General features: G+C 33.4%; 1 protein-coding gene and 1 long non-coding RNA gene across 9 annotated transcripts in view; one reads left to right on the top strand and one right to left on the bottom strand.

Annotated features, from left to right (window-relative positions):
- The window catches only part of ZNF532 (zinc finger protein 532), a 115284-nt gene that overhangs the window by 75898 nt on the left and 11875 nt on the right, over positions 1-27511 (bottom strand). The gene's annotated exons all lie outside the window — the stretch shown is intronic.
- On the top strand, positions 18339-18979 carry LOC141549688 (uncharacterized). Its single transcript, XR_012484423.1, has 2 exons — positions 18339-18377; positions 18867-18979. It is a non-coding gene; the product is annotated as an uncharacterized LOC141549688 (long non-coding RNA).

Below are 27511 nucleotides of genomic sequence, written 5' to 3'. Positions count from 1 at the left end.
CACTGAAAAATTCTTCAGCACACCTAAGTGGCTCAATGGTCCTACAGTTAGAAATCTGAGTTCAAATCTAACCTCAGACACTGTGTGACTGTAATTCACTCTTGGCTTCCTTTTTCCCACCTATAAAATGAGCTAGAAGAAATGACAAACTACTCCAGTAGCTTTGCCAAGAAAATCCCAAATGGGGTCATGAAAAATTTCATGACATACAACTGAACAAGTTCTTCATTGAAACAAGTCAGGAAAAACCTTCAGACTGGAGAAGCATTTATTTCTTATTATTTAAAGGGGAAAAAAGGATGTTTATGTTTCCACATAACCATCTTAATAAAAAAATCAAAATTAAAGGTGATCCAAAGGATAAAGAAAGGCAAATGTTAGTAAGAAGCAAGCTGCAATATGTTATCAATGATGCTTTACATTTGAGAAATGGAATATACTATATCTTCAAGGACAGTTATGATTGGAAAAGGAGAAGGGAATGTGGCATATGGTGTTAGTGATGAGCATCATGGCAATGACATCTATGAAATTAATTTTTTTACTTTTGAAAAAAATTGATTTTTATTTTCCATCTATAGCAAAATGTAAAAAGCCTAAAAGGAAGCTTCTGGTGAACTGAGTAAATTCTCAATGGAGGATTTATGTAACTACACAGACAAGAATCACACAGGGTAGAAAGAATGGTGGATTACATTCTACAAAAGTGCCATGATGATATGATTAAAAATCCACTCAAGTATTAAAAAAGAAATATGTGCTGAGGAATTGATTACTCCAAGTTCTTCACATAGAATCAAGACATTCTTACTCTTGCAACTGCCAAAGAAAGACCAAATCACATGTTAATGGGTGCTTATAGTTAAATTCTTCCCTGCTCTGAATCAGTGTCTTGATTAATCTTTAGTCTTTCATTCTCATTTGAAAAAACAAGACAGCAATAACAATTTGAGTGAAGTTGGAACACTTCAGGAATGGAGAATGTATTAATATGGCACAGTTCCAGAAGGTTGAGCAGGTATTTTTCATTATTCTACCTAGAATCAGCAAGAAAATTTCTCATAGGTCTTCATGATAGTAATGGCTAGTCTCTCCAATGCCCTGTACTGTTCTAAGTAAGTTCAAAATAATTTTTAAAAGATTTAAAAGTAGTTCTGTGGCTAGAGTGCCAGACCAGGAGGTAGGAAGACCCAAGTTCAAATTTGGCCTGAAACACTGTGTAACTCTGGAAAAATCACTTAGCCCTCTTTGTCTCAATTTCCTCATCTGTAAAAGTGAAGTAGAGAAGGAAAGGTTTCAAGAAAAACCTAACTATAGTCACAAAGGCTCAGACATGACTGAAATGACTAAACAACAAAATCCTGATTCCATTTATAAATGACTAGAGGACTGGATTTCTGTTTAATTCCTTCTCAGGGGATATTTAATACATTTAGGGATTGGGTTTCTGCTTAGCCCTCTATTTTCCAAGTGATTTTTTTTTTTTTTTTTTTGTTTAAGGCCTATTCCCAATATATCTAGCTTCCCAACATGAAACTTCTGTATCTGAAATATATTTCTAGAAATTAAAATTATAATATTCACTAATAGCCCCTTATCAAGGCAAAGCCACTTCCTTAAATAGTGGGCTTTAAGAATAAATGTAAATGGGGCAGCTAGGTGGTGCAGTGGATAGAGCACCAGCCCTGAATTCAGGAGGACCTGAGTTCAAATCTGGTCTCAGACACTTAACATTTCACAGCTGTGTGACCCTGGGCAAGTCACTTAAACCCAGCCTCAGGGGAAAAAAAAAAAAAAAGAATAAATGTAAACAATGACATTCAATTAACAGCTGTGTCAATTGTTCTTTCCTCTGAATCTGTTTAATAAATAATATATATAGAAAGGTCTTGCTTTATGTAAATTTGCTTTACACAAATTGAATTAAGAACACTGCATAAAAAAAAAAACAGCTATATAAACTTTACTATATAATACCATGCTTTTTTCTTCTCTCTACTTCTGCCCCCTGGCTTAGCACTTGGATTCTCATCACCCCCTTGCACAAAATACAAACAAAAAATAACCTCCAAATAAAAGCAGAAGAATAGACCCTCATAGAGATCATCAGAATCACATGTTATCCAGTTCCTCTTGTCTGTGTTCAGTCCCATTTGTCCATCCCACATGTTCTCCAGGTCAAACAGCCAGCCCCAGCCTACACACTTCTCTTGCTCTTATTTCTCTATCCCTAAACTCCACATCTCCTCCAACCCTGGGGAGGGGGGGTCCTTTCAAAGGTGTCTAGCTCCCTTCCTGCCTAACTACCTCCTTTTCCCATATCCATGTTATTTGAAAATAGCCTTACTTAGAGCTTTGTAGAATAGTCTACTTCTGTAAAGGGAGAACAATCACTTGTAGGGATACCACTTGTCTAATATTTCCAGGATAGATAGAAACAAGGACCCATAGAATCTTCTGTGGTAACAACTTCTATATACCAAATTAGGTGCTTTGTTTAATGTAATGGATTTTTTTTTAAACACAGAACAATTGCCCAGAAATCGAGTAAGTTATTATCCTAATAAAATGATTTTTTATTTTATTTTATTTTATTAGAAATTGGTGGCAGTGGATAGACCTCTAGATGTGGAATCAAGAAGACCTGAATTCAAATCTAGTTTCAGACACTTAACTGCAACCCTGGGAAAGTCACAACTTCTGCTTCTATCAGTTTCCTGACCTTTAAAATGGAGATATTAATAGTACCTACCTTACAAGATTCATGTTTATAAAAGGTTTAGTGCCTAACACTTAGTAGGCACTATAAAAATGCTTATTCCCTGCCACAAAGCTCTCTTACTCTCCCATTCTAGTTTTCATATTAACGTTCTTTTATCATCTATTTTTTAATCTATAAAATGAGGATAACTACATTGACCTGACCACAGAAAAAATTGTGAGCAATTTTTTTTGAAAACACAATCCTTGAAAAATCATCCAAGTATTTTAGATAATTCTGCCCGGTTCAGTAAACTACTACAAAGCAATTAGTGCTGGACGCCGATTTTCATGGAGGCTTTTTAATCTCTTCATCTCTAGAAACAACATCATCTGTCATAGATTGGCAACCCTATCTTGCCATAAGATCTGCATAACATTTTGGTTTTGTAGTTTGATTATGGGTGAATTATTCTCCTCCGAAAGAACAGTTTGTGATTTAGCCATAAATCTTCCCAACAGACTCTTATATTACTCCAGAACTAGATTCTTAATTCCAAAAAGCAATAGTACTTTAGGAAATTGAGTGGGACGTAGGGGTGAAATGCAAATGAATGGAAATTTATATTCCCTTTTCTTTTGGACACAGGAAGTAATTTTTTAAAAGTCAGCAACAGCTAACATTCATATAGTTTGTATTCATATGCCTATGTGTCAGGCATTGTGCTGACTAAGCACTTTGAATTATTATCTCATTGATCTTCATGTAAGATTGGACAGTAGGCGCAATTAAAGCTGGCCCCCAAAAGGTTTTTCCACAAAAAGCAAATGAAGCAGGAAATTATTTCTTATTTCACTGTAAATGTGTACTGTTCTAGTTAACACTTTGATTAAAGATAATATTCTTATTCCCGGAAGAAGGCCTAACTATATCATAATTTGGAACTTTAAATCCAAATCTCTAACACAGCTCACTTTTATTTTAATGTAAACTTTCACCTAAATAGTTACAAGTTTCTTTAAATAATTAACTTTTATAATTAAATAATTATAAATTACCATATTTCATTAAATTATTAATAAATAAATAATTTAAATAAATAAATGTTTTGAAGTGCTAAATTCTTGGAAAATGTACTTCAAGAATAGAAATAATACACCAAAAACAACACTGAACTAAAACCTATAGCTAATAACCAGACCAGTGTGTGTTACATTATGGTTAAGATTCAAGTCACACACATAATATAGATTTCTTGTAGTGCTTGATCCCTGAACAAAGAAGAGCATTAGTCTTTTGAAGATATTATTACTACAAAAAACCAAGTCAAGGGCTCATAAGCCATCTTCTGAAAAAGTTATGGTCAGAAAAAGAATAAATGGATGGAGATAACAAATGACTGTAGGTATAGAACTGTTCATTTAGTAAAAAAGAAAAAAAAACAGATATGCAGAAAGAACAAATTGATATGAGGTTGGGATAGGTTGAAGAGAAAATAAGATATGTAATAAAGTCCTTCTATGGCATTCAAAGAACATAACATAATTTGGATGGACTCATGGTTATGAAAATGGAGAAAAGATTCCTGAAATGTCTAAATCATATATAAAATGTAGAAGGTATGCAAAAAAAATTCTTCAATTTCTTATGTTATCAATATGCTTCTACTATTTCACCCTTGCCAGTCTTATAAATAATTCTCAAAGACAAATATTCAAGAAATTGAGTTTATTTTACAAGTTCAAATATGATTTTCTTCATCTAGTATTTTCACATTCATACTTTTTTCAGACTTCCAGGTACTGAGTGAGTACCCACCAGTAAGGAAAGAATATTCATAGACCAGGTTGAGTTTCTGTAGTACTCGTTAGCATGCCATCCTGATTAACATTAAGGACTGCTATTACTTGCTCTCTTATTCACATCCTATATTGTGATTAATTTGTTACTAATGCAAGAATCTTGTAATCAGAAATCAAATGATCATACATTTTACCTTATAGGCCACTTAATCCCACATTTTACTGTGGGACTGAGGCCTGAAGGTCAGTTCCTTGCCCAAATTCACATATGTAACAAATGGCAAAATCAGCATATAGATCCGGGTCCTCTGCTTCCAAATCCAGAAGTTGTCCCATCACTGAATTTTTTTCCTCATCAATTAATAACAATGCAAGATGAGGAATTGCCATGACCATTAAATAAGGTATATTTTATAGGAAAACGTAATGCCAAGACTACATCATAAAATGTTTACAAATGCTGAAAGAAATCCATATTGTCTAACACATACAACATTCAAGAAAACACAGAATATTCTTCAAAGCTAAATCCTGGTGTCTCTGGTTTTTGTCAGGGCTGAGCACAATGCCTGGCATACAGCATACCATTAATAAATGTTAATTGACTCCATATAGCCTTTCCTTTAGAGACTCACTCCCATATCTACCATGGCCCCAATCATCATTCTATATTGATGATTCCCAATTCTAAAGCTGTAGCTTTTCGTTTTGCTCCTGAATTCTAGTTCCCCAATTCCAACTATCAGGGAGATATTTCATACTGGGCAGTACACTATCACTTTAAAAATCAATACATCTAAACAAAAATTCATCTCCCCAAATCTAATTCCTTCTTTTACCTCCCTGTATCTTTATATTCTTTTATAATCTTTATATTCTTTTCTGGTCCAACACACTGTCAGCATCTTCCTTGAAACACACACACAATACATGCATATAGATAGATAGATAGATAGATATAGATATGTATATATATATATATGTATATATACACATGCATATATAGATATAGATATAGACAGATAGACATATAGTACTTTATTTTTTTTCTACTTTCCTCCTCCTCCTCAAGATAGCAAGCAGTCTGATATGTTAAACATGTGCAATTCTTCTAAAAACATTTCCATATTCGTTATAGTATCTTTCCTTTGGAGATTTCCTTCCATTTACACTGTAAATATATGGAACGCTGTTATATACATATGTATGAATATAGTATGTACATATTCATTACCATATTGTTTGTCTCATAAAAATGTGAACTTAAGGGCAAAATTACGTTGTTTTTTTTCCCTTTCTTTATATCTTCAGCTTGATTGTCTGGCAAATAGTATTTACCAATACTTGACTGCCTGCAATAATAGTTTCTTAAGTGATCCTCTTAGACTCACAGTATGAACGCTTTAAGAAAACTTTAAGAAACTTTATTAATAGTTCATCCAATCTTTCTCCTCCAGTCTCCAGCTGTAAATTTGCAAAAAGCTTTCCATATATTATCTCATTTGATCCTCACAACAATCCTCTAAAATGCTGTGATTATCTATATTTTACAAATAAGGAAACTGAGACTGAGACATGTTAAATGACTTTTCCAGGATCATATAACTACTAATCATCTGAAGGTAGAATTGAACTAAATTCATCCTAACTTCAGGTACAGTACTTTATCCACTACACTACCAAATTACCTCCAATATATCCTATATATTGTTACATAGAACATCTTCCTATAGTCGTGTAAGTAGCTCCCACAACTTAAAGCAGAGTATCCTATGAACTAATTTGGCCATGGAACCCTTTGGGGCATGGAACAGACTGAAGGAATAGTGGCTAAGCTAGAGGAGCCATATATAATACCCCAGGGTATGGAAATTTTCCAGGATAAAGGAAATTCTACAACATAAAATGAGGATGTTAAACATTTTAAAATGGAAAATTTATTATGGGTAATAATCACTTATGCAAACATTATTTTATATTTAATAATTTGAGGGGGAAATATTAGTAATATTAACAGTTTTCCTAGAAGGGTCCTTTTTAAAGAAACCAGTGGGAAATAATGGCCTTAAAGGATATTCAAAGCTTTTAAACTTTAAACATCCTTCTACATTCTGGCCACAGATACTCTTTTAGTATTATGTACCACTACTGCCTGCCAAACCCTCAGATATAGTTAAACTGACCTTCTCATCATGATATACCTTGCACTTTCCTGCTTCCTATGCTTTTTGCTATTAACACAGCTCTACCCTGAATGATCCTTTTATTGGTTAAATCTTACAAATTCTTTAAAATTTTTCTCTATTACTAGCCCACCCCATCCATATTATTTTCTTACTTTCCTGAACTAAACTCATAGTATTCTATTGAATGAATGTATTACCAAATAAAGTCCCTATCACATATATTCTGATGGAAGTAGATATCTTCAACATAGAGAAGAACTAATCCAATTCCAGTTGATCAATGATGGATAGAATCAGCTACATCCAGAAAAGGAACACTGAGTGTAAACTGTTAGCATTTATTGTTTTTCTCCCCAGGTTATTTTTACCTTCCAAATCCAATTCTTCCTTTGCAACAACAACAACAACAACAACAAAATTCGGTTCTATACATATATATTGTACCTAGGATATACTGTAACATGTTTAATATGTATGGGAATGCCTGCCATCTAGGGGAAGGGGTGGAGGGAAGGAGGGGAAAAATTCAGAGCAGAAGGAGAACAAGGGATAATGTTGTAAAAAATTGCCTATACATATGTACTGTCAAAAATGTTATAATTATAAAATTAATAAAAATAAAATTAAATTAAATTAAATTTTTTTAAAAGCCCCTATCACAGTTTAGCACTGAGGATCCATCCAATTCTAGAGTACATATAGCCAATGCTAATTTGATAAATAATCTCACAGAGCTTTCAGTTTACAAAGAGATTGTTTTCCAAAAGTCAATTTGCAAATCATATAATGTTGGAAAAGACCAGTATTCTTGTAGATGAGCAAACTGAAAGACCCAGGAAATAAATTCAAGATGGCTAAACTGGGACTAGAACCAAGACTCTACTACTATTATTTTCCTTGGCTATTTGGAATTTTTAATATAATCCCATAGTAATAATGTTACAAGTGGTGGATAGATTGCAATTGGCACCGGGTTGATAGTGATAAATTGCAAAGTCAGAAACTAAGTTTAAATCCAAGCTCTTGCTAGCCAGAATTATCACCCATTCATCAACAGTGTGACAAAGGGAAAGTCTTTTCACTTCTCGATTTTGTCATCTGTAGAAAGGAAGCTGAACTGAATTATTCCAAAATTTCTTCCAGCTCTAATCTCCAAAATTTCTTCCAGCTCTAACAAGAGCTATTATTTGTAAAGCACTCTAAAATTTGCAAAGTGCTTTATAAATTTTTTATCATTTGACCCTCACAACAGCTCTATGAGGTTAGAGCTATTATTATCCCTAGTCAAGTTTCGAGATCCAGCACTTTATCCACTATACCACCTGGCTGCTCCCAAAAGGCAACACAATCCTGTCAATCTCCAAAGTGGCTTTAGAGTCAAAAGATGTTGCTTATAATTCTGCCTCCATCATTCTATACACTTATAAGCCTTTGACAAGTCAGTAGAGCTCCATAAGTATTATTTTCCATATCAATAAAATAAGGAAGTTGGACTAGATAGTATTTGGTCTCTTTAAACTCTTAATCTTATGGTCATACAATAAAAGATTTTTATAAATTTTACTTCATCTAATTCCAAAGTTATGCTGTGCTTACTTTGAATATATATATATATATATATGTGTGTGTGTGTGTGTGTGTGTGTGTGTGTGTGTGTATATATATATATATATATATATATATGTATAAAAATTTTTTAGCTGAGGCAATTGGGGTTAAGTGACTTGCCCAGGGTCACACAGCTAGGAAGTGTTAAATGTCTGAGACAAATTTGAACTCAGGTCTTCCTAACTTCAGGGCTGATGCTCTATCCACTGCACTACCTAGCTGCCCCAAATATACTTTGAATGTATTTCCTATATATTTATATGTATACATGGCTTTTCTCCATAGAATGTGGGTTCTGAAGGGCAGACTATTTCTATTCTGTCTTTGTAAGCTAATATACCTAGCATAGTGCCTGGCACATAGTGAATGCTTAAAAGTGATTGTTGATTCTCTAACTCTTTAAATGTCTTTTTCTCCTTTATTCACAGCTTTTTTTTTTCCTCTATTCACAGCCTTTACATTTCCAGTCAATAATCATATGCTAACTAATTAGAGTCAAGGCTGTAAGCTCTGATCCCAAGTCCTTCTCAAAGCACCTCTGGTTTCCCCTTAGCAGACAAACATAGATTCCTGGGTTTCATCCTTTTCAAGGGTTAGAGGTTACAACTTTGATTGATAAGCAGGTTTGAAACTCAAATTGCCCCCTGGGAGTCCACCCTGGCCCCAAGTCCTAATTGGTGCTGTGGAGCCAGGAAGGCAGCAGGTCTATTGTCTAAACTCACATTCTACTGGACCCCTGGAATGGGGGGTGGTTGGATGGATGGATGGATAGATAGACAGATAAATGGATGATGGATGGATGAGACAGACAGAGAGTGCTAACCCCAAAGGAGATTACTCTAATGGGGAAGACAACAAATAGAAGAGCTGGAAAAGAGAGAGAAGAATATCCAATATAAAGACCTTAGTAGCAAAGCTTTGTATTTCAGGATGTGAGAAAAGACAGTTAAGTAGTTGAAACATAAGTTTAGCACCATGGTAAGGATGAGGGTAAGAGAAATACAGAAGCATTTCAGTTTGGAAAAGCTTATGAAGGATTTCAGTTCAGAAAAAGCCATAACTCCCTTCAGGCAAGAAGGCAGGTAAAAGTAAAAGAGAGAAAAAGAGTTTAAATTGATATAAAAAAGAAGAGAAAGGAGTCCCAGTTAGTAGACAATTAGATTTCTGTAAAGTCCTGCATTCATTATACTTCATTTGTACTTTGGCTATTTAAAGCTCTTCATAACCTGAATCATTCCTACCATTCCAGTCTTCCTAGACCTTTGTTGTTCAGTTGTGCCCAACTCTTTAGGACCTCCTTTGCCCTCGGTTGAAAGATGTACCATGAGAAATTGAAACCAAGAAAAGTGTATAGAATGGAACTTATTTAGTGTTCTGTTTCTTTCATGTGTGTGTGTGTGTGTGTGTGTGTGTGTGTGTGTGTGTGTGTGTGTGTGTGTGTGTGTATGAGGGAGAGAGAAAGAGAGAGAGAGAGAGAAAGAGAGGGAGAGACAGACAGGAGGGAGGGAGAGAGGGAGAGAGACCAGGTTTTTGTGGTTTATTTTTCTTTATTCTTACACCAAAATGCAGAACAGTGAGTAATTTTTTCTCTTGAACTCCTGGGAACATTAATCAACATCTTGGGGAAAATTGGTCAAATTATTTATAATATAATATGAACAACTGCAAATTTTAATTCCTTTTTCAATACATATAATCATTAAAATCCACTGGAGTTATGAGCATTTTTCTCAAGAAAACAACTTAATCAAACGCATGTTTCTTTTAATGCTTTAAGTACAGCTTTATAGATTACAATAAGAAAAAATTTATACACTGATGCTGACATTTAAAATTATAAGCTTATGTTGTTACTGTGTTGAAATTACTAACAAAACTGTTGACAGTGAAATACAGTAAATTCCATTCTTTGTCAGACAATGTTATGTAACTGCAAATATCACAATTCCTGAAATAGTAACCTTAGTTGGAGAAATTGTATTCTATGAATATTCAAATAGGAGTTTAATTGTGTGTAATTCCTTTTTAGTTCATTCTCTTCCCAACCCAAATTTACTTAGGAAACTCTCAATTCAGTGAAAATTAAACATATGGAATGACTAAATTTAACTATTCTCAATAATTAAGATGTCAGGGAGAAAAAAATAAAATTATTTGCTAATCCATATTTTGTGCAAAACTATTCGAGTTTTATTTAAACTTAAGATACACAAGCAAATATATAGCAAAGTATTAGGACAGATAATAATAATTTACCCTTAGACCAAGAGGAAAATCTTAGGCAATGGATTTGTGTTTATTCAAGATCTAAGAACAAACTTCTAACATACTTTTATAATAACAGGTTTAGAGATCAATCAGAAGGGACCTCAGAAGCTTTCTAATCTAATCCCTTCATTTTAAATATGAAGAAACAGTGGACTGGGAAATGTTAAGAGACTTGTTGAAAGCCCCAAAGGCTCTTTTAATGAATAATTATCTATAGAGTTTTTTGTGTTTTACTCTATTTTAAGTTATAAGCTCCTAAAAGGTGGGATTATGTCTTTTTTTTTTAACCTTATTTTTTCTCTTTATAAAAATCTTCATTTTCTCTTATCCTCTCTATGGAAAAAAATCATGTCTTTTCCAACTACTTTCCTATCTTTACATATGCCATTTCCTCAACTTAGAAAGCCTTCAGTCTTCCCTCATGAATCTGCAGTTAGGAAAACATGATTCCCATCAAGTCCCAATTACTCACATGCACTTTAAGAAGAGAGGATACCAATGTAGAACATTTTATATATCGTCAATTTAAATTGATGTGCCAGATAGCTTTGCTAAACTGCTTTTTTTCTTCTTTTTCTCTGAGTATGGAAGTGATGATAAAAGTGATGAGAAAACAAGGAATATTTATAAAACTTTTTTTTTAATTTAAAGAAGTCCTAATAATTCTATTTCTTCTATCTTCCCAATATTAATGAAAATACAGAATTTAAATAATATCACTTTGCATGTTTATTTTTCTTTGTATGTGACTTTGTATTGTGACTTTTTTACATGTTTCTCAAGTGGACCATAAACTCCTTCAGGGCAGGGATTAAGTCATACTTCCTGTATATGTATCCTCAAAGTCCCTTGTACAAAGAGTACTATTTAGTGGGGCCATTTACACAGTATTTCAATACTTCAAGGGTCTGTGATTTTATTAGTGTGGGTACTTCCTGCAGATCACAAACCCTCTGGATAGCAGTAGATGGCCTTCCAGAATTCCTGTAGCTGAAGAATTCATCACCCTGAAGGCAATCTAATGGTCATATTCTCTGAACTTTAATAGTTCTCAAAAAACAGATACATAATCCATCACTGGCCCTATTCGAGGTCTTTCCAGCTTGACAGAGCCTGCTAGCACTTTTGCTTTAGCATATTACCTATGATACTGAAACAAAGTTATGAGAGTCACTACTTGAAAAGACCTTTCAAACTGACAGTAAACATATATATAAAATGACCTTATATCCCTATTTCATCAACTTAAAAGCCAAAGTTTAATGATAACAAAAACTACCCTTTATTCAAAGCATCTGCCATAAGGCATTTCAACAAACAAAATATAAGAAAGCAAAATAATCAGGGCATTACAGATTTAGAATTAAAAAGAATTGTGGAAATCTAGTCAATCTAATCCAACTTCCTCAATTTCCAGAGAAGGAAAGACATACAGAGAAGGTGTTTTGTCCAAAGACATACTAGATCAGTAAGTGACAGAAGTATGATTTGAATCCAACCCCTTGCCTCCAAATGTTGGATTATTTAGTCTTACATGCTCAAACTTGTAAAAAGCAACTGCATTTGACATAATATAGTCAAATAAATAATGAGGCATCCAAATCCTGAAACTTGTCTTAAAAATTTACCAAATTTTTGTACCAACCCAAAACAGGCAACAGGATTTTGATTTTTATTCAATGTAGCCATATAAGAAAATTCCTTAAGAGTTTCTACCTAATAGATATTATATTCAAGGATGGAGAAAGAGAAGGAAAAGTTAATAAAGGCCTAATTAAGGGGACTATGATTCCAAACACAAGTTTTTTCCTTTACCTTCCCTACAGGAAAATTTTCTCAGACAATTCTTTTCCTTCTGCAAATATCACAATCCATTTAGGAGCCATTTACAGCCTCAAATTAGTATATCAGTTTTACAATGCCCTAACTATGACCTAATGTTAACCTAAAACAAATGTCCCAAATTCCTAGAAAAATTTAAGTCTAGCTATAGTTAGAAAGGCAATTCTTAAAAGTCCAAAATGACCCAAGTTTAAAGGTCTGACACCTGGGAAGAAAAAAGGAAGACCAAAAACAGAAAAATAAAGATAGATAGCATATTCTCTGTGAGAAGAATGGGGTTGCCAATACTACAGGAAGTCATTCAGGACAAGTTATGACATATTATAAGTAATAAAAATGATTTTTTTCATTGATTTTAATACTTCTGTTCATACTAGAAGACAGACCTATTACAAATCATCTAATATTTAGATTTATTTGTAAAATTGTTCTAAGCGGTTTTCAAATGAATCAAACTAGAACAACTTCCTGTATCCCACAAACAGTGAAAACCCAAAAGATTTCTTCAAAGCCATTGCCAGGACAAATGTTTCTCTTTCTCTGTCTTAAATAGTTGTAGTCAAGGATAAGACAGGTGGTTCTTACCTTAAAAACAAAGACAGCAATAATAATGGATATCGCATAAAGAAGAAGTTACAAGGCAGCAAACCAATTTTTTTTCAATATCACAATATAAGGACTCTTATCCTTTAATGTTTTTGAAGTCTGATAAAGCCGACAGACCCCTTCTTAAATTGTTTTTAAATATGTAAAAAATAAAACACTTAGACTTAAAAAGACAACAAATTATACTGAAAAACAGCTATCCTAGACAGATTTTAAAATTCCTGACAGGTAAATGAGTTAGAATAGAAGTCACCAAGCTAAAAAAAGGGAACATATCAGTCTATGTATCTCACCCAAGGGCACGTACCAACTATTAACCAGCTTGATGCCTCAGATAATTATAAGCCTAACCTTTCAAAGATAAACAGAACACATTTCGAGATAGGCAACTTTTTCAAAACACAAATTAGAAAGTTCAACAAGAAGCAGGAGAAACTGAATGGTACCATTGCATCTCTGTACTAAGTAGATCAGCATCCAAATGTTTTGAGAAAAATGTTTTCTAAACTTATTTCTCACAAGGAACTATTCCATAATACACTCTGCCTCCATTATATGAAATAAGTATGCAACTAGCCAAAGGAATTATTATATATCTTCACAGGATTATATAATTAAAAGTTTGAAGGGGCTTCAGAAATAATCTAGTCCAATCCACTAATGTTAAAGATGAAGAAAGGGAGGTTCAATAAATGACTTGAGCTGAGCCAAGATTTGAATTTGCATGTTTTGGCTCTAAATATGACTTTCTTTTCATTCTGCCATCTTACTTCTATTTCACAAAGTGTTTCAAAAATGTATGTTACTTGGTTTGTTACCCTGGGTAGAGAAGACTGACCTTTGATTTGTTGTTCAGTCATTTTTCAGTCGTGTCTGACTCTTCATGAACCCATTTGGGATTTTCTTGGCAAAAATAATAGTGTTATTTGCCATTTTCTTCTCCAGCTCATTTTACAGAGGAGAAAAGTAAAACAAATAGTATTAAGTAACTTGTCCAGCAACACACAGTTAATAAGTATGTGAAGCCAGAATTGAACTCAGGAAGATGAGTTCGACTCCAAGTATGGCACTCTACCCTCTGTGCCACATAGATGCCCTGGTCATCAGTTAAACAAGCATTGATTGAACACATTCCATGTTCTTAGAACTATGGATATAGATCATGGGGAGCCTTATACATATATTAGGATCTATGAGGATCTTGAAACTGTACCTGGTTAACTTCTAGGTACTTACTACATTAAAAGTGCTATGCACTTAAAGTTATTTTCTTGAGAAAAATATTCATAGCTCCAAAATTTTTTTAACTTATTTGCATTAAAGAAGGAATTGAAATTTGTAGCTGCTAATATCATAGTCTACATAATCTCCACAAAATGACAATTAATGTTCTCTTAAGTTCAAGAGAAGGATTTATAAGCATTCTCTTCCTTGCTACTACATATCCTGCTATGGTTTGCTGTGATTCACATCAACTTTGGGAATAAACTTTCCCTAATGTCCTAGGGAATTTTGCTATCAAGAATATACTGTTTCAAATTCAATATATGTGAAAAGAGACCTATCATCTTACCAGTTGCATTTTCTGATTCTAAACATAAACTACTGAATTCAGCAAGAGAACATCTTGAACCTATGCCAAATGAGACCACTTAGATTTCATGTTATCTTTCAACTCCCAAACAGACCCTCTATGCTACACAGAAAACCCTTTACTCTTTCTTTCCTCACTGATTCTATCATATTCCCCATAATGGCTATTACTCCTTTCTTTTTCCCATGTCCTCAATGACACCTTTAGAGCAATTTCTTCAAATAACTTTGTCTTCCACATCAATAAGGAAATAAAGGCTATCTACCATCAGCTTCCTTAACTCTTCTATTTCATATCTCAAGACCTCTCTACATTTTCATCTACTCTCTTCTCCTTCACTTCAGTTTCAAAGGATTAAGTAGCCCTTCTCTTTGCCAAGGCTAATCCTTCTACTTGTGCCCTTAATACCATCCTCTCTAAACTCCAGGAGCTTGTCCATTGGTCATAACCCCAAACACTTTTCATGTTAAATCCAGACCTAAACAGCCATTATCCCCTGTGAATTCCCTGCTGGATGCCTCCACCAGGACTTCAAATCATGTCTAACACTGAACTCATTTTCCTTCTAAACTTGCCTTTTCTCCAAACTTCCTTATTTCTACTGAGAGCTTTAACAAAATTTCAAAACTCCTGTATGACTCTTCCTTCTCTCAACTATAATATCTTAATTATTTGTCATATCCTTCCTATTCCCTTCAAAACTTCTATCATATGCATCCCATTTCTGTACTTAACATGGTAACCACTCTAGTTCAACTACTCATCACTTCTCTTTTATACTATTGTAGCAAAAATAATTCATCACTCACTTTCCACACTTGCTTAAAAGCTTTCAGTGTTTCTTTCCCTTTTGCCTCAGGAGTAAACTACAAAGTCCTCAGACCAGCATTTGAATTACTTAGGCTTTCATTTATTACCCTTCATAATCATGACATTCCAACCAAATTGGAGTACTAAGTAACATAATATCTGTCTCTATATCCATAACTGCAATGACTCTTCTTCATCTACATCTACATCTTTGAAAGTTTTGGTTTACTTTGAAAGCCCATCTCAAGTACAATATGTTCTGGGAAGTCTTCATTACCATGATTCTTTGTGCTTTCTCCTTCCCCAAATTTGTGGTGGTGCTTTGTCGGATCTCTCCCTTTGCCTATTCACTTATTAAATAGTTTACTTAATATTATTTGTTTATTTACATACTGTGTACATTTTGTATACGTTAGCAGAACTTAAAATCTTTAATGAAGGAACTTTTTCATTTTTATCCGTGTCTCCATAATACTTTGCACAGTGTATCATGCGGAAAATGTTAAGTTTGATGAACTTAACCTATATACTGTATACTATATACTTTTTCACCTCCTCCTGAGTCAGTTCTCACTAAAACTTCAATAGTGAAAACTCTAAATATCAGAAATATTTGGTTATAAAAGTATAAAATAAAATTGTTGTCTATTTCTTAGTGTATTTAAAATTTTGCCTGCCCTCCTTTAGTATATGTCTTTTTTTTCCAATGGTTATATAAGGTTCAAAAATAAAAAGGCTAACTGAAGGAGCCATTTTGTAGAAAGCAACTTTTTGTAATTCAACACAGGAAGAGAAAAGGAATCAGTTAGCAATCCAAGAGTAACAGAGAGGTGTTAAGGTAATTAACAGCTGTCCTATAAATAGAAGCAAGGAAAAGACAGGTGTAAAGCCATCTTCTAAGTATCAATGAAAATCAGTATTTAAATAAATAGAGCTTATATGAAGCTAAATAATAATAAAAAGATTTAATTTGTACTTAGGCATTTGCATGTGTCATTCAAAAGTACTTGTCTAACTTTGTTAAATCATGGGGGTTTTTGTACAGCATATTATACGCTTGTATAATAAATTATATGCTTGGGTTTTTTTTTTTCAATTATCTGACTGAAAAAAAGTCTACCAAGTGGGTCTAAGTCATGTCCCAAATAGGCTCTACCCTTCAGCTAGTGTCAGCTAAAATACAGGCACAGGGCCAAAGAAGAGTTCATTAACCTCCAGAAGACTAAGTCTTGTTTCTTTTAACCTATTTTAATGGCAGAAGTTTCAGATAATCATTTGAAGTCTTCTCTTACACTAGGATCTATCATTCCTACAAATAGCTATATGTAATATAAATGTATAAAATAAATACTGCATAAAAGATGAGAACAATGTTCCACAAGAGAATGGACAAGACTTGAACTTTACACGTTCTAAGCACTATTTCTAAGAAGAAAAATGCAAAAAACCCCAGAATTTTGACATTTGCTGAATTTAAAAGGCATGACAGAATTGGTATGTGGGAGAAAAAAAGACATCAAGATATATCTATATTTCAGAATTCTTTCATTTGATATTTAAAAATTTTTTATTTTACCAAGTTTTCAAGTCAACTGAAGATCATGACATTTTCTTACAGTCTAATTCTGTCCACATTAAAAATAATGACTGGAAGAATGTTGTTAGTAAAGAATATGGAGGTTTCTTTCCAACATCCCTTTTAGATTCCCTTAATTCCTATTAAAACAATACTCTGGACCTTTCTAGAAATTCTGCAAATCTGTACTTAGCTTTGAAATCCCTACCTTAGCTCAAATCACAGGATGTCCACAATAAATGGAATGGAATGAGAAGTCATTTCAGAAAGTGAAATGATCAAAGGATTAGGGCCTACCCTATTCAGTAGCTCCTTTGCCATCTACACTCTGCTAGACTGAAAACTCAATCTTCATATCACACTTATCATCAGAATAGAATCTTTTCAGAAAATGAGTGTTCAAAAAGCATCACTGATTTCTTTACTTTCCAGTAGAAGCTTTGTCAGGAAGTGATTCCAACCACAGCTTGAACTGTGACTCAATGTGGTTTCAAACATTCAGTGAGATACTATGATTTGGAAGAGGCCACGATAACCACAACTAGCAATACTGGTTATTCCTGCATGACACAGAAGCTCCTTTTTAGTTCAGTTCAATTTTTTTTCCCCAAACCCAGGAGGAAAAATAACAACAACAAAAACAACAACAATCCATTTCTCAACAAATGTAGCTATTAATTATAAATAGGTTACTTGCTCATTCTTTTACTAATTCTCAACATTTTTGATAGAAAACTGACTTCTCACTGTGTAACTAAATAATCCAAATTGAATCTAAGGGGTCTTTTATTCTTCTTATTAAAGGGACAAAAATAGCCATCTGTTTATTTAGCTGTTGCCCTAAAGGTATTTTAATGCTGGTATATCAATTTACTGAATATTACAAGCTTCCAAAAATACTTACCATCCACTACTTTTCTTTATATCACCAAATGGTGATACAAAATGGAAATTTAAAGGACAAAACTGATCTCATTTAAATTATTTTAATTTTATTGCCAAAACCCAAATACAAAAGAAAGTTTATGTTTGCCCACATGAAAACCCTCTCCCAGCAGAACTGCCCTTAAAGGCCCTGACAACTGGCAACTGTTGTTGCAGACAGTCCTCCCACCCAGAAACCTTAGCTCATTCATTTGGCTGTGTTCCTCCTTAGGACTGTTCTCAATTCCATCTCCATGGTTATTTCCAGGAACAAGATTAATTTACCTAGGTTACCTAGGTGAAAACTCATCTCCAAAGTGCCACCTAGGAAAGGGAGTCCAGAACCCAGTTTGCTGGGCAAGACTTAGCTTGCCTAGATGTCACTATTAGCTACATAATATACAATTATAGACAACACTGAAAAGATTACAATGTTTCTTCTTCACAACCATCATGTGAGGTAGTTAGCAGTAGTTTTATTTTCTTTATTTCACAGATAAAAAAGATTGAGTGATTTCACACCTATAATAAGAATCTGAGCTAAGATTTAAACTGAGTTCTCCTCATTCCATATCCTTATTTACTACAGAATACTGCCTTGCATGATAAATGTCGAAATGTTTAGAATTGTACATGTTTAGTTGCAGCTATAGAGTCTCTACAGAAAGTATATATATATATATATATATATATATATATATATATATTTTTTTTAATTAGCATATGCAGTTAAAGGACTTCCACAAGATATCTATTACCAGAGAGGTGTGAAGAGGAAAAAGTATTCTAGCTCTGCCACCTACTAGCTATGTAATCTAAACAAGTCACATGATGATTCTGGGTACCAGTTGGCTCATTTGCTAAATAAAACAATTTTTTTTTAAAAAAGATGATATTTAAAAACATTTGGTAGATGATTATTTAATTGAATTTTTTTTTTTCTGTGCAGGTCTTCTTCTGAGTTAAATACTTGTGCAAAGACTTGTGCTGGCACTCGTACTTACTAATTTTATCCAAAAGAGAATGGCTAGATTTCCAAAAGCAAGTAGAGCTCCTATAAAGTAAGTATATTTCCATTAAAGCATATCATTTACAGCTTCTGTTACAGTGATTTGATTATTCAAACTCTTTCCCAGGGAGAATGGAAGAAATTCTCAAATTCCTGGACTGTTAGGAATTAAACAAATTTTCTCTTATTATTATTAAAGAAATTTTGTATCTAGATTATACTGTAACACATGTAATATGTATGGGATTGCCTGTCATCTAGGGGAGGGAATAGAGGGATGGAGGGGAAAATTTGGAAAAGTGAATACAAGGGATAATGTTGTAAAAAAAAAAAAAAAATTACTCATGCATATGTACTGTCAAAAAAATTTATAATTATAAAATTAATTAAAAGAAAAAAGAAAAAGAAATTAAAATCATGTAATTTGAGAATTGGAAGGAGCCTCAGTGACCACTGGGAACGGTCAAACTATTGGGAAAAGTCAATCTTCCCCTCCCCCAAAAAAAATCCCCATTACAAAGAGCTGCTCAGTCCTCAACCAGTGTTTGCCTGAAGTCTTCTGAGAAAAAAACCATTACACCCCAAGGCACCCCATTCCACTACTGGAAAGCTCTAATTGTGAGGAAGGGTTGTGTTTTAGTTTAATTTAGTTTTGTTTTAATTTTTTTTTTTTTTTTTTTTTACTACCCATCATAAATTCCCTTTCTGCAACATCTACCCATTACTTCTTGTTCTTTCCTCTGGGTCTACTCTAAACAATACAAATTTAATCCCTTTTCTCCTTGACAGCCCTCCACATACTGAAAGCCTGCTCTTAGGCTCCCCCCTGAGACTTTTCTTCAGGCTAAACATTCCATTTCTCTAACCACTCCTCAAGATACGTACTCAAAGCTTTTCATGTCCTGGTTTTCTTCCTCTGGACACTCTATAATTTATCAATTCTCTTTCTAAACTGTGGTATCCAGAGCTGAACACAATACTCCAGATGTGAAATGATCACGAGAGTACAGTCGGACTATCAATTCCTTAGATACTCAGAAGCTAAGCCTCTTTTTTTGCAAAGCAAGGTTGCATTAGTTTTTGTTTCTTTGTTTCTTTGTGGAGTGGGGGATGGGGAGTGTCATATGACACTGGTGACTTATACTGCATTACAATCCACTAAAGCTCAAATTTTTTTCAGAAAACTGCTATCCAACTCTTTTCCTGCCATCTCTAATGTATTAGGCTGATTTCTTTTAATCCAAGTCTGACTGCATTTACTTATATTACATTTCTTATTTTTATTAAATTTAACTCCTGCCTATTATGACATTTTTTGCAGCCTGAAACTTATAGACAAACTCCAAACCTCAAATTTAAGCAATTATTTACTCATTCCAGCATTGTTTAGCATATATAAATGTAGACATGCTGAGATAATGTGTATTCCAGTTCTTTGCAAATCTTAAACTGCAATATAAATGAGATATTATTGTTTGACTAATAAGTAATTCATTTACAAATACAATTCAAAGTTTCATGGTACAATGAAAATTTTATACAGTACTTAGAAACTCATTTGTATGTTATAATTTAATGAATTTATTCAGTTGACAGGGGAAACTGAATTGGATGATCTTTTTATTTGCATAATATCCTTCCTAATTTGGAAACTGTAGTTTACCTTTAAACTGGACTTGCAAGGGTGTGTTACCAAATGATATGTTATTTATACAGCTCTACAGGAATGCTTCTAAAGTTTTTGTCCTTGAAGTGCTCCATTCACTCTAGTGGCTTTATTTATTATCTTTCACTTTCATAGACACTAATTCTGTACTTTAAAAAAAAAGCAAATGAATTGTTTTGAACAATATATATTACAAATTCTAACTTGAAAATTACAGAAGTGAATTCTGATGGATTTGCATATTACCAATAATACAGTTTTTAGCATTTTAAATTATTAGCATTTTCAAAACTATGTTTTATTGATGCCTTTTGTTATTTGTATTTTAAATTTTGTGGGACTTTAAAAAAAAAAAAAAACGCATCCAGAAGAACAGGGAAGGGACTTCCATACATTAATGGAGTCTTTCTTTTGGATCTTTTACTATAAAGCATTTTGGAACTTCTGGCATTCCTGATCATGCCACAAAGCTAAAGGAGATTTAAAAAAGCTTTCACTCAAATAAATCTCCCCCTTCAACAAGCACCAAACCGGTGGCACTGATTGTAAAGTTATCACCACCACATCTGATTAAAGGCAGCACCAAAAGTGCTCAATCAGCTTACTTATGACCACTTACTGTAAGGAAAGAAAAGATTAATTTAAAAGTTTTATTGATGAATTTTGAGTGGTAGGATAAAGAAATGAAGACATAAGAATAAGGCTTATAAAGCCCTCTATTCCATGCCCAATCCCAAACTAGCTAAATCCTCCCATCCACTTCCACTCCACTCCTTTTTGCTGACCAGCGTACCTTCTCCAATATAAACAGTTTAACTACAAATAGATTCTCAAGCTGCTCAGTAGTCTTCCTTGTGATCTTCAGTGGATAATCTTGTAACATTACCCACAAAAGCTACTCCAAATCATTTCTATATTCCTCAGTGTTTGTCCTAAAATGTAGTTGCTGAAACTGAATATAATACTCTAGATGGATTCTGCTCTGGGAGAATATAGTAGAACTCTTATCATCCCCCTCACTTTGGGAATGAATTGTTCATAGTTTTGTTAATGTAGCTTATAAATGTTTTAGCTTTTCTGACTATTATATTGTAGTTATACTAGTCCTACTGATGAGAATAGGAAAGGGGAAACCCCGTTTTGATCAGCACAAAGATCCTGATGGAGCAGTATCCACTGTAAATGAATTTACAGGCCTGAAAACCTAGATTGATAAAAGGTTTATTTTAGAAATTTGGAAGTAAAGTTTAAGGTAGAAAGACGTCAAGGCCAGAGGTGGGCACTGGGCGGGCAGGAACCCTTACATGGCCAGAAGGATGCCGTGTTTAGGGGAAAGGGCTCCTGCAAAGAGAGAGCTCCAACTTGGCTCTTTTATACCTAAAAGGGGCTTGTGGACGGTGCCCCAAGTTCCTGGCAGATTTTTCAGATAAGGAAGAAACTGTTTGTGGAGGGTTGGGGAAACCTGAGCAGATAGTGAGGGTTGAGAAAACCCAAACCAGCTCAGATCTGGTGGGAGCTGGGCCCAGATATTCAAAAGGGTGCTTTTTGACCAAGATTTGTGAATCAAGGTCAGCCATAGGGGTTGGGAAATCAGAAAGGAAATCTTAAATGGACCTCAACCCCCATCACTACTAAAAAAAAATCCAGAATTTTTTCATGCTAGCCACATCCCACTCATTCTGTATTTGTGAAATAATTTATAACATAAATTAAGACTTTACACTTATTCATATAAAAATTTCCTCTTAATAAATTCTTTTCTCTAAATATTTTAGCCTAATAGGTTTTTGTATCATTATTGTTATCTAATGTTATAACTTTCCATTTTTTATCTACAAATTCAATAAATATGCTATTTATGCTTCTATCCAAGTCACTCATAAAAATTTAAGTAGCACAAGACATTTCACTAGAAACTTTGCTCCAAGCTTATATTGATTTGTTAATCACTATCTTTGGGCTATCCAACCAATTCCAAATTCACCTGATGGAACTATTATCTATCTTACATCTTCCCACCTACTCCACAAGATCAAGAGATTATCAATAAACAAGAGCATTTCAGAAAGACTTACATGAACTGATGCTGAGTGAAGTGAGCAGAACCAGGAGTACATTGTACACAGTAAAAACAAGATTATTTGATGATTAACTGTGATGTTCTTAGTAATGCAGTGATTCAAAGCAATTCCAATAGACTCAGGATGGAAAATGACATTCACAGCCACAGAGAACTATGAAGACTGAATGTGGCTCAAAGCACTGTATTTTCACCTTTTTCTGTTTGCTTGCTTGATTTTTCATGGTTTTTTCCCTTTTGGTTTGATTTTTCTTGCACAACATGACAAATGCAGAAAAATGTTTAAAAGAATTGCATATATTTAACCTATATCAAATTGCTTGCTGTCTTGAGAAGGAAGGGAGGGAGAAAAATCTGGTACACAAAGTCTTACAAAAATGAATGTTGTAAGCTATCTTTACATATATTTGGAAAATAAAATACTATTGAAAAATTTTAAAATATGCAAGCACAGTCCCTTAATTCATTTATTAGTAATCTGTTCAAAAAGAAATGAAAATGGTCTGGCATGAACTGGTCTCCATAAAGTCATGATTCTGTGTTTACTATTTTCCTTTCTATGTCCTATTAATAATATAAAAATCCAGAACTTTATCAGGAATTTTGAAAGTCAAACTATTATCCCACTCTATTCACTATTTTAAAATTAGGTCATTTTCTTGTTCCCTATCCTTGGATACCTCTCTCACATATATATATATATATATATATATATATATATATATATATATATATATATAAACAACAACAAACAAACAAACAAAAACCAGCTTTTTCAAAGCTGTTTCTTCTAGACCATAAAGATTACAAAACTACATGTAACTGAGGACTGACTGGCAATTTGGATAATAATGATATAATACCATTTATACCATGCTTTTAAGATACAGAATGTGAGGGGGGTGGTGGAAATTATTTTCAGCTTTTCTAACCAGAGAATATTATTTCCTGGTAATTTTTGGTTGGACCTCTAAACACTCTTTAAACTTTCCAGACAGAACCTCAGAGCAGAACTAGCCTTTACAAAAAGTGTATATATACAAAAAATAATAATAATGTAAAGCCCCTGGGAGCAAAAGTTCTAAAGGAACTGAGTTTATAGTAAGTATCAACATACTTATGTTATATGACATTTTCTTGCTTTTTGAAATGGCTACAACAGGAAATCTAGGATTATATATAGCAAAAAGAGGTCAAGGAGATGATCAATATAATTTAACTCTATTGATTAGTCCTTTTCAAAAGTGATGCTCTTAACAGTAGAAAATGGTGTAAAACTCTCTTCTTCAGCTGACAGAACCAGAATAAAATATAAATCAGAAATGTTTCTCAAATAAACAAAAACAAAATACAACATAGATAATGTTCATTTGCAGCTTTCTAAGTCAATGTGTAGTCCAGGGGGTTCCATTTCTATTTGGGTTTGACATCACTGGTGTAAAATCTAAGCATGTCATAGATCCTGAAGAAATCACTATTCATATGTTGGCAGTAACACTGAACTAAATGGGTTCATGCGAAAGAGAAATTACAATTATTTTGTACAAGGGCTGGAATTCAAACAATGAGTGGAAGTCAACAGTGACAAAGATTTTATTTCTACTTCAGCAAAATCTTAATTAATTTTTAAAGCTGCCCAAAAATTGAAAGGGATTCATGAGAAAGACATGAATTTATCACTAGAGACCTTCAAGGGAAAGCTTCAAAGTACATAGAGCAGTGGGCTTGGAAATAAGATTCATCTTCATGATTTCAAATCTAGCCTTACTAATGTGAACTTGGGCAAGTCATCTACCCGGCTTATCTATCTTTTCTCTTTTGTAAAATGAATTGAAGAAGGAAGTGGCAAATCATGCTAGTATCTTTGCCAAGAAAACCCAAAAAAAGACCACAGGACCTGGAATCATATCTACCAGCAATCAAAAGAACTAGGCCTGTGGCCAAAAATAGCATATCCAGCAAAATTATTTATAATTCCGAATGAGAAAAAAATGGACATTCAACGAATTTGCAGATTTTGGGGACTTTCTATCAAAGAAGCCAGAACTTAATAGAAAATTTAATATATAGAGATGATTCAGACCAATTCCAATGATCTTGTGATGAAGACAGCCATCTACACCCAGAGAGAACTGTGGGGACTGAGTGTGGATCACAACATAGATTTTCACTCTTTTAATTATTTGCTTGCATTTTATTTTTTTTCATTTTTTTTTCCTTTTTTGATTAGATGTCTTGTGCAGCAAAATAACTATAAATATGTATGCATATAATAGATTTAACATATATTTTTACCATGTTTTAATACATATTGGATTACTTGTTGTCTAGGGAAGGAGGTGGAGGGAACAGGAACACAAACAAGGGTTAAAGTTGAAAAATTATCCATGCATATCTTTTGAAAATTTAAAAGCTTTAATTAAAAAACAAAAAGAAAATTTAACATATAAAAGCCAATATAAAAGATCATCTTTAACTTAACATGGACAAACTGTTTAAACATGCACAAAATATTTGCTTTTTATATATGTATATATACATATGCATGTATGTATATAAGATTCACATCAATAATAGCATACCTCAAATGAAAGATTGGAAGAATTAAAATAAAAAAGTAATCATGTTATACAAGTGAGGTGCAAAGGAAGAATAGCCACAGAGACATTAATGGGGGTAGGAGAATTCATATTTCTGACAACCTACTCACATTGGGAATGGGTTCAATAGGCAACACTATATATATACCATGAAAGGTATAGTAGTCTCCAAAATCTATAAAGAAATAAGGGTAGTAGAATGACTAGATGGGGAAGAAAAGGGTGAGGGAAGAAGACAAGGAAAGGATCCTTGGGTAGGGGGAGGTTAAGTAATAGCAAGACAAATTAAGGAGCACAATTTAATTAGAGGCAGCAAATATAGGAAAGATGTGTATGTATGTGAGGTGTATATGGGTGTGAGTGTGTATAAATGTATATATAATCTATGTAGCTGGGAGTGGGGAGTAAAAGGGGTGTAAAGAGAAAAGTAAACAAGATGTGCATCAGAGAACCAAAGAACAATTGACAAGGAAGAAAAAAAAAATGGACATTCGTGAATATAATTTCTTCTACTTATATACATATACTTTATTAATCTGGTAATTTGTTGTTATATATTTTGAACCTTCCCTGACATTCTGCTGGGCACATATCAATGTTCTCTTTTGTTTTGTTTTCTTTCGCATTTCTTTTCTGTATTTCTTTTTTTTTTTTACTCTTTTTTTTCAAATTAAAAAAAAATAAAACAAAAAGGCTTACAGAGAGTTGAAAACAATTGAACAAAAAGAAAGAGATCTTTAAGCAGAAATTAGATAAATAATTATGTGCTGGGTATGTTGTAGATAGAATTCCCCCAAGGAAAAGTGACTAGAAGTAACAACGATAATTGTAATAGTCCTCTACATAGGTTGCTGGATTATCAGCTTTCTGTCAAATCTGAGTCTATGACTCTGACATACTTAACACATAGGATCTATTGCAGAATCATTATCTACATGCAACACTTAACAAGAAAATAAGATATGTAATATAATCCTAAAGTAACTTCAGAGATTCTATGGTTTTAGAAGCTTTTAGAAGACCTGACCAGCAGTAGCAAGGTCATAATGAGCAGGTCTAGCAAGGAAATGTTATCAGAACTGTTACAAGATTACAGGATAATAAATCTAGAGGCTTAAAAGGGATCTCTCATCTACATCCTTACTTTCTTATTGAATAAACTGAGATCTAGAAAATGTGAATGACTTAACAGCAATAACACAAGTAATGTTGTGGGGGAGACAGGATTTAAATCTGACTTAAAAGAAACGTTTCTTTACATTATGCTTTCATCATAGGACCCTAGCTTAAGTTAAAGTCTTGTCAAAAGCAGTGAACAGAAGTAACAAGTTTCTCCTTTCTTCAGCCATAGGCGGCTGTATGACTAACAAAAAAATTCAAAAAAAAAAAAAATCTAAAATCCAAATTGTATTAACTCCTATAACACTATTAACTTGTTCACAAAATAACAACATCAAAAAACCTCTATGAGCTTTCATATATTCAGTTAATAGTGCTTTGAGCTCTATTTTTCATGAGACTTAACACCAATCAGTCCTAAATGTATATTAACTGATAATCTGGATGTGAGGCACTAATGTAAATATACTTTCACATAAAAGCTAACATCTTTATAAAAGTCTTTAAGCTTCACAACAGTTTATGAAATAGGTAGTACTTTATTATCCCCATTTTATGGATAAAAGTGAGAATCAGAAGCATTAAATAGTTTGCCCAAGGTCATAAAGTTGTTAATTCCCACAAGTTAGAAACCTAAATCACCCATGTCAAGGCAAGTGTTTCTTCCACTAGACTAATAGAATTTAGTTAATCTTCTCAGAAAATGGTGACAAAGAGGTGGAGACAAGAAACAATCTCATATCATTAAGAAAGTATTCACATGCTTTGCTACTAGACTGTATCTTTACTTATGAGGGTAACATTTTGTAAACCACTTTATGTAAGTTCTCTTTGGAGTTTCACAATAGTCCACTCCCTGTGAAAAGGGTGCTAGTTTGTTTTATTTTTTTAATAGATAAGGAAACTAAGGATAAGAGATCAATCTGAGGTTAAGTGCCTGGTTCAGTAACACAGATATCTGAGTACATCTGAGGCAAGATTTGAACTTGGATCTTCCTGACCCAAAGGCCAAAAGTCTATCCAATTCATCAAGATAGTAACCCACAAAATAAATGTCACTGGTGTTGAAGCAAAACATATCTTAAATCCAAAAGCCAATAAACAAATAAATTCCCCATCA

Source organism: Sminthopsis crassicaudata, chromosome 1, assembly GCF_048593235.1.
Source record: "Sminthopsis crassicaudata isolate SCR6 chromosome 1, ASM4859323v1, whole genome shotgun sequence".
Taxonomy (NCBI): domain Eukaryota; kingdom Metazoa; phylum Chordata; class Mammalia; order Dasyuromorphia; family Dasyuridae; genus Sminthopsis; species Sminthopsis crassicaudata.
Note: the sequence above shows the minus strand (reverse complement) of the source record. Positions and strands in the feature narration are given on the sequence as shown.